Source organism: Talpa europaea (assembly GCF_964194135.1).
Source record: "Talpa europaea genome assembly, chromosome: 2".
Lineage (NCBI taxonomy): Eukaryota > Metazoa > Chordata > Mammalia > Eulipotyphla > Talpidae > Talpa > Talpa europaea.
The window spans coordinates 62,289,034-62,300,080 of NC_140068.1; positions in this window are offsets into that span (position 1 = coordinate 62,289,034).

Here is an 11,047-nt window from a genome sequence, read left to right on the forward strand (position 1 = left end):
TCATGCTCTTCAATGTCTTTAAATTTCTGCCTCAGTGCCCTTTGTCTCTTGCCAGGAGGAAGCAGCATCTGGCACCTGAGTTCCATAGAACATAGCTGACTGCTCCTGGGAAGGGGAATTACCAAGCTGCCTACCTGCCTTACAAAGACAGGTGACCTGAGGTAACCCTGCTCACTACCAGTCACACATGATGTTCTATCTGGACCAGATGGCCTCAGGTCCCTAGACCTGAATACACTTAACTTTGATTCTCCAAACTGCTTTGCTTTCTTTACCTCCTCCCTTATCCCCTTCATTTGTAGCTCTAAAAAAAAAAAATCACAGACACTGCAGTTACCATACATCTTCTGCCATATCTTTGCATACCTTTTTCAAATGTTCTCTTTTCTCTCTCTCGCTTATTTTTAACCTCACAATTCTGCTTTTTGTCAACCAACCAAAGATATCTCTGTGTTACTTAAAAGAAATATTATGAGACAAACCCTTTCCTGGTACAATAGCTACAGAATTATTTGCATTTATAATGTCTTCCTCTGCCTCCTGCTACATGGGCCTTTATGTCTCCAATCCTCATGGTGTAACAAAAGAATAAATTATGGTACTGCTGATAGAACATTAAACTGACAATCTTCTGAGGCTCTGGCAGTTTCCGGGCAGTTTTAATGGAAACCAAAGAAAATTCAAAATTATACATTTTCTTGTAAATGTATTTCTTTTTCCTGTCTGCTGCCTCACATATTATCAATTTTCTTGCCTTCTTATTCCTCAGTTTCTTATAGTCCAAATAACAAACCTAAAGCTACTTTGTAGTCAATCTCTCATCACTGAAACTGAATTTTATGATAGACAGTTAAGGCAAATCAATTAAAAGATATTTAAGCTTATAATTTAAAAATTAGTTGAATCAATTAATGATAGCAATTTCAGAAGGACTAAATAGATTACTTAATATTTTGCCACCTTTGCGACTACTTTGGAAAGACAGGAAAAGTAAAAATAAAGGTGTTTATATAGTGCCATCTAGTGGCTAATATGTTTTAAAACTGTTTCATTTAGTTGTGTGTGTTTTTTTTTTTAATTGTGGTGATAACATTGGTTTTCAACAATGTTTGTGATCCAGAGGCTTAGGATCACACCTTCTCAAATGCATGTCACCTCACCACACCCACCCACCAGAAGCACATCCAGAGTCCTCCACTATAGTCCACTGGGTCCCCTCTATAGTTTTTTCTCTATCTTTCCCCTTTCTCTGATAATTTTAATTCTAGAGAAAGATTTCTAGTGTCTGTTATTGAATTGGCTTTGATTGACCCTTTGTTTTATTTACTTATATTCCACATGTCAGTGAAAGCATGTGATATTTGTCTCTTTCCTTCTCACTTATCTTGCTTAATATTATCCCCTCCAGTTCTACCCATGTTGTTGGAAGTGGTAAGAATTCTTCCTTTTTTTTTTTTTTAATCACTGAGTAGTGTTTCATTGTGTACATATACCACATTTTCTTAATCCACTATCTGTCATTGGGAACTTAAGATTATGTCCATAACTTGGCTATTGTAAATAGGGCTGCAATGAATATAGAAGTGCAAAAATCCTTTTGAATTAATGTTTTTTGCATTCTTTGGGTAAATATCTAGGAGTGGTATTGCTGTTTCATATGTACTCTTATATTTTTCTAAAACCTTACTTTCAATAACTAAGTTATGAAAATAGCCTAAGTGCCCAAGGACAGATGAGTTCATTAGAAAAATGTGGTATATACATATGACAGAATACTACTCAGCTATATAAAAGGAAAACTCTTGCCATTTTTGATAACATAGATAGAAATGGTGAGGATAATGCTAAGCAAAATAAGTCAGAACAAAAAAAAAACCAGATTATCTCACTCATATATGAAATATAGAGAAACATAACAAAGGGTCAGTCAAAACCAAACCAATAATAAACTCTAGAGAGTTTATTATTATTAGGAGAAGGGTGACAGTGTATGTGAGAGGAAAAAAAGGGCCCAGTTTTACATGGTAGAGAATTTTTGGGGCTCTGGTAGATGGCAGCATGTGAAAACATACACCTGTATGGGGTTTAAACCTATCACTCCCAAAGCAGATACAACAATCTAAAACTACTTTTCCTCAGTAAACATATTCTTTTTAATTAAAGAACAACACTAGCAAAATCAGAAATGACTGTCCAATATAATGTATTTCCAAGGATCTTCTTGCCCTTTCAAAGAGTGATCACTAAATTGTACTTGTGCCTGACTTTGTTTTGAGTGAGGTACTTAACAGCAGCAAGTCTATCCTAGCTCATACTTTCCAGCTATTATTTCCAAAGCACTTCTGCCTTTTTCAGCATGGCTCTCCTGCACTGAGAGGCTGAGGGAATCTTCATTTGACAATCATCACCCTCTCTCAAAAGGTGACAAAGGTAAATTCTTACCTTGCTTACTCCAGAGGCTTCAAGTTTTTCAAGATCTCTTCTTGTGTATTCTTTCAGTCTGCCATGGTCTTGCGAATAAACCAACAGTTGTGAAAGCAAATTGAAATATAAAACATGCTTAGCAAGTAAAAGATGCTTTGAATATAAAGAGATAGTTGGGTCCTCCCTGGTGGCACAAGGGGTTAAGCACTACACTATGAAGCAATCCGCAGCCTCTGCAGCACAAGTTTGATGCCTGGTCGGCCAGGGAGCAACCAATACGGCGCAGCAGACCTCTCCTGTCTTGCCTGCTATTCCCCCCAGCAGTGTATTTCAGTCAGTCTGCCTGTTCTGTTCCCCACTCTGTCTTTGGTGAATCCTCTCACCCCCTGCATCTCTGGCCTGTTCCCCAGCTCTTGTATAAATAAAAAAATAAATCTTCTTTTAAAAAAAAGAAAGAGATAGTTGAATGAATAATTCTCAGACCACATGAGATATATCTGTTGAATCAGGGGGCTAAATACTAACTTCACAAAACAACTTGAAGCATGGAAATTTCTCCTTAAATTAATAGGTCACCGTCTCATGTTTCCTTAACACAAAAGAATTTCTTTGGTTTTAATGTTTTATTCATTAAAATACTACCAACTATGAAAACAAACATTAATTTCCAGAATGCTGGATTTTAGGACATTGTAATTTTATAATGTTAATTAGAATGACAGTAACTGAAGGAGGTATACTTGTCTAAAGCAGTCTCAATTAAAAAGAACTCAAAATCTCTGTTCTTAACTTCAGTTAACTACAGAATTTTTTTCTTTCACAAACAGAATAGTAATCTCTTTATCTCTCTGGTTTCAGTGTCCTTCACCCCCCAACTCAAATGCTTCCATTTTATTGATATCATTAGCAGGGATTTCATAATTGGTAGTTAGAATTAATATGCAGTGAAGTGTAAGTGGTTGTTAGGATCTTTGTTGCTTAAAGATTTTTTAATTAAATACCAGTTTAGTTTCTGGTGTTGTTTGAAAGGCCAATCTTCCTCAGCAGGAATTTTAGTGGAAGAATGCCAAGCAATGCTCTTAGTTATGTCTCACTTTCAAACCTCTTTAGTGGTGCCAAGTTTGTTATGGGTTAGAAACCGAATAGGATCAAGCAGTCCATTTCTAAAATGTCATTATTTACTTTTCATATTTTTTTATGAAGGCAGTTTAATTATTTCATAGTTACATAACCAGAACATGATATGATGCAAGGATTTGATAAGTGCACTATTTGAGACCATAAGTTAGGAAGAAAATGTTAATTAAGTCATATACAGAGATTCAAATAAAGTAATACATAATCTGTATTAGCATCTCTTTCCTTTCCAGATGGGCATTAATCCAGTTTTCATGGGGCTATGTAATATAAGCCTTCCTTCTCTGTTATTCTGGTTTCTCTTAGCCCTTAAGCTTTCTGATAACTCTTAAGACCCTGTCTATATCACTCTGAAAAGTGGAATAAAAAGATCCAATAGTGGGCCTCCCCGGTGGCGCAGCAGTTGAGCGCTGGGTTGCGAACCTGCCCGCAGCCTCTGCGGCGCGCCGGTTTGATCCCCAGCTGCTCCCCAGCCACCGGAGGAGGGTCCCACATGGTGCACAGACCTCTCCTGCCGCCCGCTGCTCCCCTCAGCAGTGTACTTCGGTCCTTCTGCCTGCTTTGCTCCCCGCTCTGGCTCTGGTGAATTCTCTCACCCTCCCGCGCTTCTGACTGTACCCAGTGCATGTATAAACAAAACAAACAAACAAATAAATAAACATGCCTCTATAAAATTTAAAAAAAAAAAAAAAAGATCCAATAGTAAGAAAGAGGAGCAACGATTTATTAGAGGACCCTCTTCCTGGAACTGGTTTTTTTTAAAGATTTATTTATTCATGCATACAAGAACTGGGGTACAGGCCAGAAGCACGGGAGGGTGAGCAGATTCACCAGAGACAGAGTGGGGAACAGAACAGGCAGATTCAATGAAATACACTGCTGAGGGGAGCAGCGGGCAAGACAGGAGAAATCTGCTGCTCCATATGGGTATCTCGCTGGCCGGCCGGGCTCGAACCCGCACTGCAAGAGGCCACAGACAGTCTCACAGCGCTGTGCTCAACTGCCTGTGCCATCAGGGGAGGTCTTCCAGGAACTGTTTATCTCTGCTCAACTTTTGTCAGTAACATGCAAATAGAGCTGGAGGGAGGGATTAAGCTCACAGCACACCTCAAAATAACTACAAAAACAGGCATGTTTGAGCTGTCCAAAAATATTTCTAGATTATTTAGATCTGATTGAAATTTCATGGGTGTTATGGACATAATTAAGTGGCAAAATGATGCTTGTTCTGAGACAAACTCAATCTGAGAATTCTAAGGTCACAATAATCCGTTTTACTAGTTTTCCTTATCCTAGGAAGGATTTTTATATATCAGGTACTAAAGAAAAGAATGAACGCAAACAAATATTTGTATTTCATGGTCTAGAAATATTTGTATTTCATGGCCTAGAATTTATAGTTGTGAATATGTTGTCAATGTTCTGGAAATGACCTTTCCCTGGTCTAGCAGACAAGGAACAAAGCCATCTGCATAGACTTGAAGTGAAGCAGAAATGTAAATCTGCTGCCCATGGACAAAGCCAGCCTTTGCAACCTCTACTAAAGATTGAGGAGCCAACTAAAGAAAATTTAAACAATGGATTTCCAGTCTTTGTAACTTAACAGTACATTTCCTTAGAAACCAAGATTAAAAACTCCACTATTTGCCTTCCTCTGTGCGTAGATAGCATCAACATATCTTTAAGTCAAAATAACTTAGGATCAGAAGCCCATCTCTGAAGAATAATTACATTTTTGATGTCCATGATTCACTGTTCCTATCTACATAGGAATCAAGCTTGTGATTACCGGGACAGTTCTCACAGAGTAAAATCTGTCAGATTGCTTCCTGGGATTGAAGTGTCACTGTGATTATCTAATAAAGTCTGTCTAACTATTGTTGATACTTTTATCCCAGTTAATAAGTCTATACTTATATTATCTAAAGAGACTCTATCACTGTATATTTTTTAAAAAGAGACAGGGTGATTCTGATACTAAGCAGAACCACAGGGAACCAAAACTGATACCAAGTGAAACTGCAGGGAACCAAATCAATACTGATGAAACAAATGAGTGTCCAGGTACCCCAAAGTGTTAAGGGGAAAAACCCATGTTGCCTGTCCTAGAGGTTCAAACCACCCACACACATAAAGACAGGTAATTAGACTCTAGTGTACTCAAGGATTTTTAACAGAGAGAGGGGAAAGGAGTAGGGGAGAAAAGGATTTCAAATAACAGAACCCCATCAATCTCCAGAATCACCCATCCCTTCATGGGCAAATGCCCAGGAAAACAGGCAGGGTCCAGAGCTGAGCAGCAAGTCTCTAGGAAAATGAGTACAAGGCACTCATTCCGGCAGGAGAAAATAAGAATAGATTGGTCAGGGCCTCCCCGGTGGCGTAGCGGTTGAGTGCTGGGTTGCGAAGCTGCCTGCAGCCTCTGCAGTGCCGGTTCAATCCCCAGCTGCTCCCGGCCACCAGAGGAGGGTCCCACATGGTGCGCAGACCTCTTCTGCCGCCCGCTGCTCCCCTCAGCAGCGTACTTCGGTCCTTCTGCCTGCTCTGCTCCCTGCTCTGGCTCTGGTGAATTCTCTCACCCTCCTGCGCTTCTGACTGTACCCAGTGCTTATATAAATAAATAAATAAATAAATAAATCTTAAAAAAAAAAAAAAAGAATAGATTGGTCAGAGCTCACGGGTCAGGGAGAAAAGGAAAAACCTGATGTTCAAAATGTACCAGCTAAGCTGGAGGACCATCATAGGGTCAAGGTAACAGCTGCTATTGTCTCTGCAAAGAGCCAGATCCAAATTGCTAAAAGCACAAGAAGCAAGGACCAGGAGTAGCCTGCTTAGTGTTTCTTCTGTTTTTCCCTAGTTCCCCACACAAAGTCCATGACCCTCCTTTCTCCTTCCCAGCAGACTTCCATTCACAGCATGCTGGGAGTGCTAGAGTCAGAAGTTAGTGGCACAATGACAAGGACAAAATTTATAGTGTCACTCTGTTTCTGAGTTTGCAAAACCCAGCCTACTTCTAACAATTCCTATATGTGAGGGTAAGAGTACGAGGAAGGTGTGTGTGGAGGAAATGGGAAGGACAGATGTTACACACCCACATTAGGAAAGAGGCCTAGGTCCTTTAGGACATCCTATTCTGTAAGAAGAGACTTCAGTGGAGTGGGAGAGGTAATGACCTGATGTTGATAACTTGAGCACCAGGGTTGTGGCACCAGGAGTCTACTTGAGGTTTCTGGATGAGTCCTCAGTTGTGGGCAGGACTAGACTGCTAACAGAGAACTGCATATCTATGAGCAAGAGTTATTTGCATTGCTGTCAGTTATCTCCAGTTTATAGGGTTGTAAAATAGTTCAAAGACAGTGGAAAAACCCAGCCACCCCATAGAATTAGCTGATTCAACTAGTTTTCCATGAAATTATTTGTAATTTTTTTGAACCATTTCAGATTCTTTCACAATTTTTCCCTTTGTTGGCAAGCATGGAAATAAGAGATTGTTTTCAGATGCTCCACAAAATCCTACTCACCTCTAAATCTTTCACAAATGACTCTACTTTGAAGTTTTGCTGATTCCCACATCTGATTGTGATCTCTTGTTTTTATATTTCCACAATTCTATTGTCTCTAATGCCAGTATTTCTTTTTACCATCAGTAATAGATATGTCTATTTTAATTCCTATGATGAATTTTTAGTAGCTTTTTAAAAATCCTCTATTAGAGGGTCTATATATGTTATATGTTCAAAAGATAAGTTTTAATGAATTAAATATGATTCTTACATCCATTTTAGCTTGTCCTGATTAGATTTGCTTATAGGTAAAGAATGGTAGTTCCTGCAAAGTATATCTCAGGACTCAGTCTTCATCTCCTCTCTCTCTCTCTCTCTCTCTCTCTCTCTCTCTCTCTCTCTCTCTCTCTCTCTTTCTCTTTCTCTCTTACTGTTATGAGTACCTAAAACATTTTCACCACAAGATTTAATAATGAATAAAGGCATGATCTCTAAAGAGCTATTTCAGTGTCCCACTAAACATTTGCTCCCATTAATAGATCAACATGGTATAATTTATCAATTTGATTGGTCCCACAAAACTGGTAAAGAAGAGGAAATTTTCCCCTCTGATAGTAAATGAGAAAATAAAACATTTGGAGTTGGGGAATCCTGGGTCATAATTATTGAAGATGAACAGAAGTTCTTCATGGCCATCTTCATAAGAAAACTTTACTGCTCCTTTCTTCAGTGAAATTAGAAACTCAGAAATATATTTCCATGGGAAGTATGAATTAAAAATTTTAAATATTTTTAAGGCTTCCTCTTATTTTTTGTAGTACAAGCTAGATCACGATCATCATATAATATGTACAATATGATAATATTATACCTTGAATTCTTCTTTATGTCACTGAATATGTGAAAACATTAAGAAAGTCTAAATCTTGCCTTCAAAACTAAAAGTTATTCCTCTGGGATAACCCAGAAACTATTAGCATCCTTGCATAAATGACACTTGGTAACAAATATCAGACACTACATTGGTCTAGAATTCCAGATTAAATTATCCACAGTTTTGATTCAATTAGCCTTTGATTCAGTGCCTTTGTCCTTATTAACAAAGTCATTCCAGGAGAAGTTGAGCCCTGTTAAAGTTTTACCTAGCTAAGATTCTCCTGAAGGGAAGATGTGAGTTACAGAGTACTTGCACTGGCAAATAAAACCACAGTGCAAGTCTGCTCCCTGTGGATTTTAATTTGCAGCAACAATAAACTGCAAGTAATGGGCCTTAGGTTGGATGGTTTAATGCAAAGTTCAAATCAGAATTAGGAGATCTTGTCTTGAAAAAGGTGAGGTAAATGTCACAGGCCAAATGGTCTGAGAGTTTTATAAAATGCTCCCTTTCTCATATCTACATAGACTGGTTTTACATCCCTCCCCAGATAACTTTATATAATTCTTTTCACTTGAATTTGTTCTTTCGACTCAGGTTGCACTTTGCACTTTTAACCCCAGGGGAAAGGGATAGCAAATCTGACCAGGAGAAAATTTTAGGCTGTCAAAACATTAATCTCCCAATTGATACCTGCCCTTTTTATATACTTTTATCTCTAATTGTAATGTGCATGCTGCTTTCTCCCTCTATATTAATTCATTAATTTATCCTTTTATTTTTATATTATTTTACTTATTCATTGATGTTCATTTATTCTTTCCTTCAATAAACCAACATCTATTGAGAGTCTACGGTGTTTCTTAATGGAGATGCTATTTGGCATTTTGGGGAAAATAATTCTTTAAGATAATTATTTGTATAAGATGGTCTAGTATATTGCAAAACATTTATTATATCTGGGTTCCATCCACAAAGCACTTCTTATTCCCTAAGCAACCTAGCCTTACTCTTTACTTCCATTTCTAAACATCACAGAAAAGAACCTGGGTATAATCTACTGTCAGAGGCTATCAGGATGAATAAGACAAAATTGTGGAACCACAAGAAGTTGTTATCCTCACAGGAAAAACAAATAAGTAAATAATATAAAGTGTGATATATGCTGTGAGAGAAATAAAAACAAACTGGTGACTTTCCGCCAAGACTTCTCAACGAAGGAAATGCTTGAGTAAAAATGACATATATTTTGATGATATATTTCTAGGCATCAGAAGAGGTCCAAAGGCTATGCCAGAGTTCAGAAAAAAATGTTTTGGAAGAACTGCAAGCAAATTCATCAGGGCTGGTGCATGGTGGTTTTCCTGGCGAGGCGGTGACTAGTAAGACAGGAGGTGTGATTGAGAGGAAGGTGTCCCAGGCCAGGCTAAAGTATTTAGACTTTATTCTTAGGAATATGGGGGCATGAAAATGAGCTGTTCAGGAGTTTTAAAAAAAATCACTCTGGAAAGGACTCTGGGATCTTGATTAAAGGAAATAAGAATGAGAACAAAGCATCCTATTGACTATGTTAGACTATTTTATATCTGAAAGTTTGTATCTTCTGACTCTCTTCACCCATTTTGACCACCCCTCACCCCCTGCTTCTGGCAACCACCAATCTATTCTCTATTATCTATGAGTGTTTGTTTAATTCCACATGTAAGCATAAAGTATTTCTTTTTCTCTGACTTATTTCACTTAACATAATGCCCTCAAGGTCCATCCATATTGTCAAAATGGCAATATTTCCTTCTTTTCATAACTGAATGATATTCCTTTGTATACTCATATACACATTTTCTTTATCCATTCATCCATTTTTGGACACTTACAGTCTTTCTATATCTTGTCTATTGTAAATAATACTGCAGTGAACATGAGAGTGCATATATCATTTCAAGTTAATGTTTTCATTTTTTCTGGATGAATACCCAGAAGTGGAATTGCTGGATAATATGATAGTTCTATTATTTTGGGGGGTTTCTCTATTTTTGCCTCTTCTCTTATTCACTCCATACTGTTTTCCATAGTATCTGCACCAATTTCATTTCTACCAATTGTACAAAGGACTTCCCTTTTCTTCAGATTCTCACTAACACTTGTTTTTTCTTATCTATTTAGAATTAGCCATTTTAACGGTAATATCTCATAGTGGTTTTGAGGTAATATCTCATAGTGGTTTCGATTTGCATTTCCCTGATGCTTACTGATGTGGAACGCCTTTTCTTTTACCACTTCACCATCCATGTGTGTTTCTCCTTTGGAAAAATGTCTGTTCTGATCCTCTGCCTAGTTTTTAATGATTTTTTGCTAATAAGGTGTATGAACTTTTACATTTTCTGAATATTTAACCCTTATCAGATATATCACTTACAAATATTTTTCCCCATTCCATGGATCCCTTTTCATTTTGTTGATGATTTTTCTTTTTACTATGCAGAGCTTTTTAGTTTAATGTAGTCCCACTTGTTTATTTTTGTTTTTGTTAATGTTTGTTTCTTATGTTAAATCCAAGAAAATCATGGCCAAGACTAGTTAAGAAACTTAACATCTATTTTTATTCTAGGAGGGTTTTTTTTTTGTTGTTGTTTCACCTTTTTACACTCAAGTTTGTAACCATTTTAAGTTCATTTTCGCATATGGTGTTAGATAATGGTCTAGTTTCATTCTTTTGCATGTAACTTTTCAGTTTCCCCAGCACCACAAGAGATTGTGCTTTAGTTTTGTAATATAGTTTGAAACCTAGGATCATGGGCCTTCCAGTTTGATAATATAGGTTTAAATAAAGGATTATGATGCCTCTAGGTTTTTTCCTTTTCAAGATTGTTTTGACTGTTGAAGGTCTTTTGTGTTCCAGAAACATTTTAGGATTGTTGTTTGTATTTCTTTGGAAAATGCCATTGGAATTTTGATACAGATTGTATTAAATTTGTAGATTACTTAGGGTAATATGGACATTTTAACAGGATAAATTTTTCCAATCCATGAACACAGAAAATCTTTCCATTTATTTGTGTCTTCAATTTCTGTCATCAATGTTTCAGAGTTTTCAGTGTACAGATCTTTC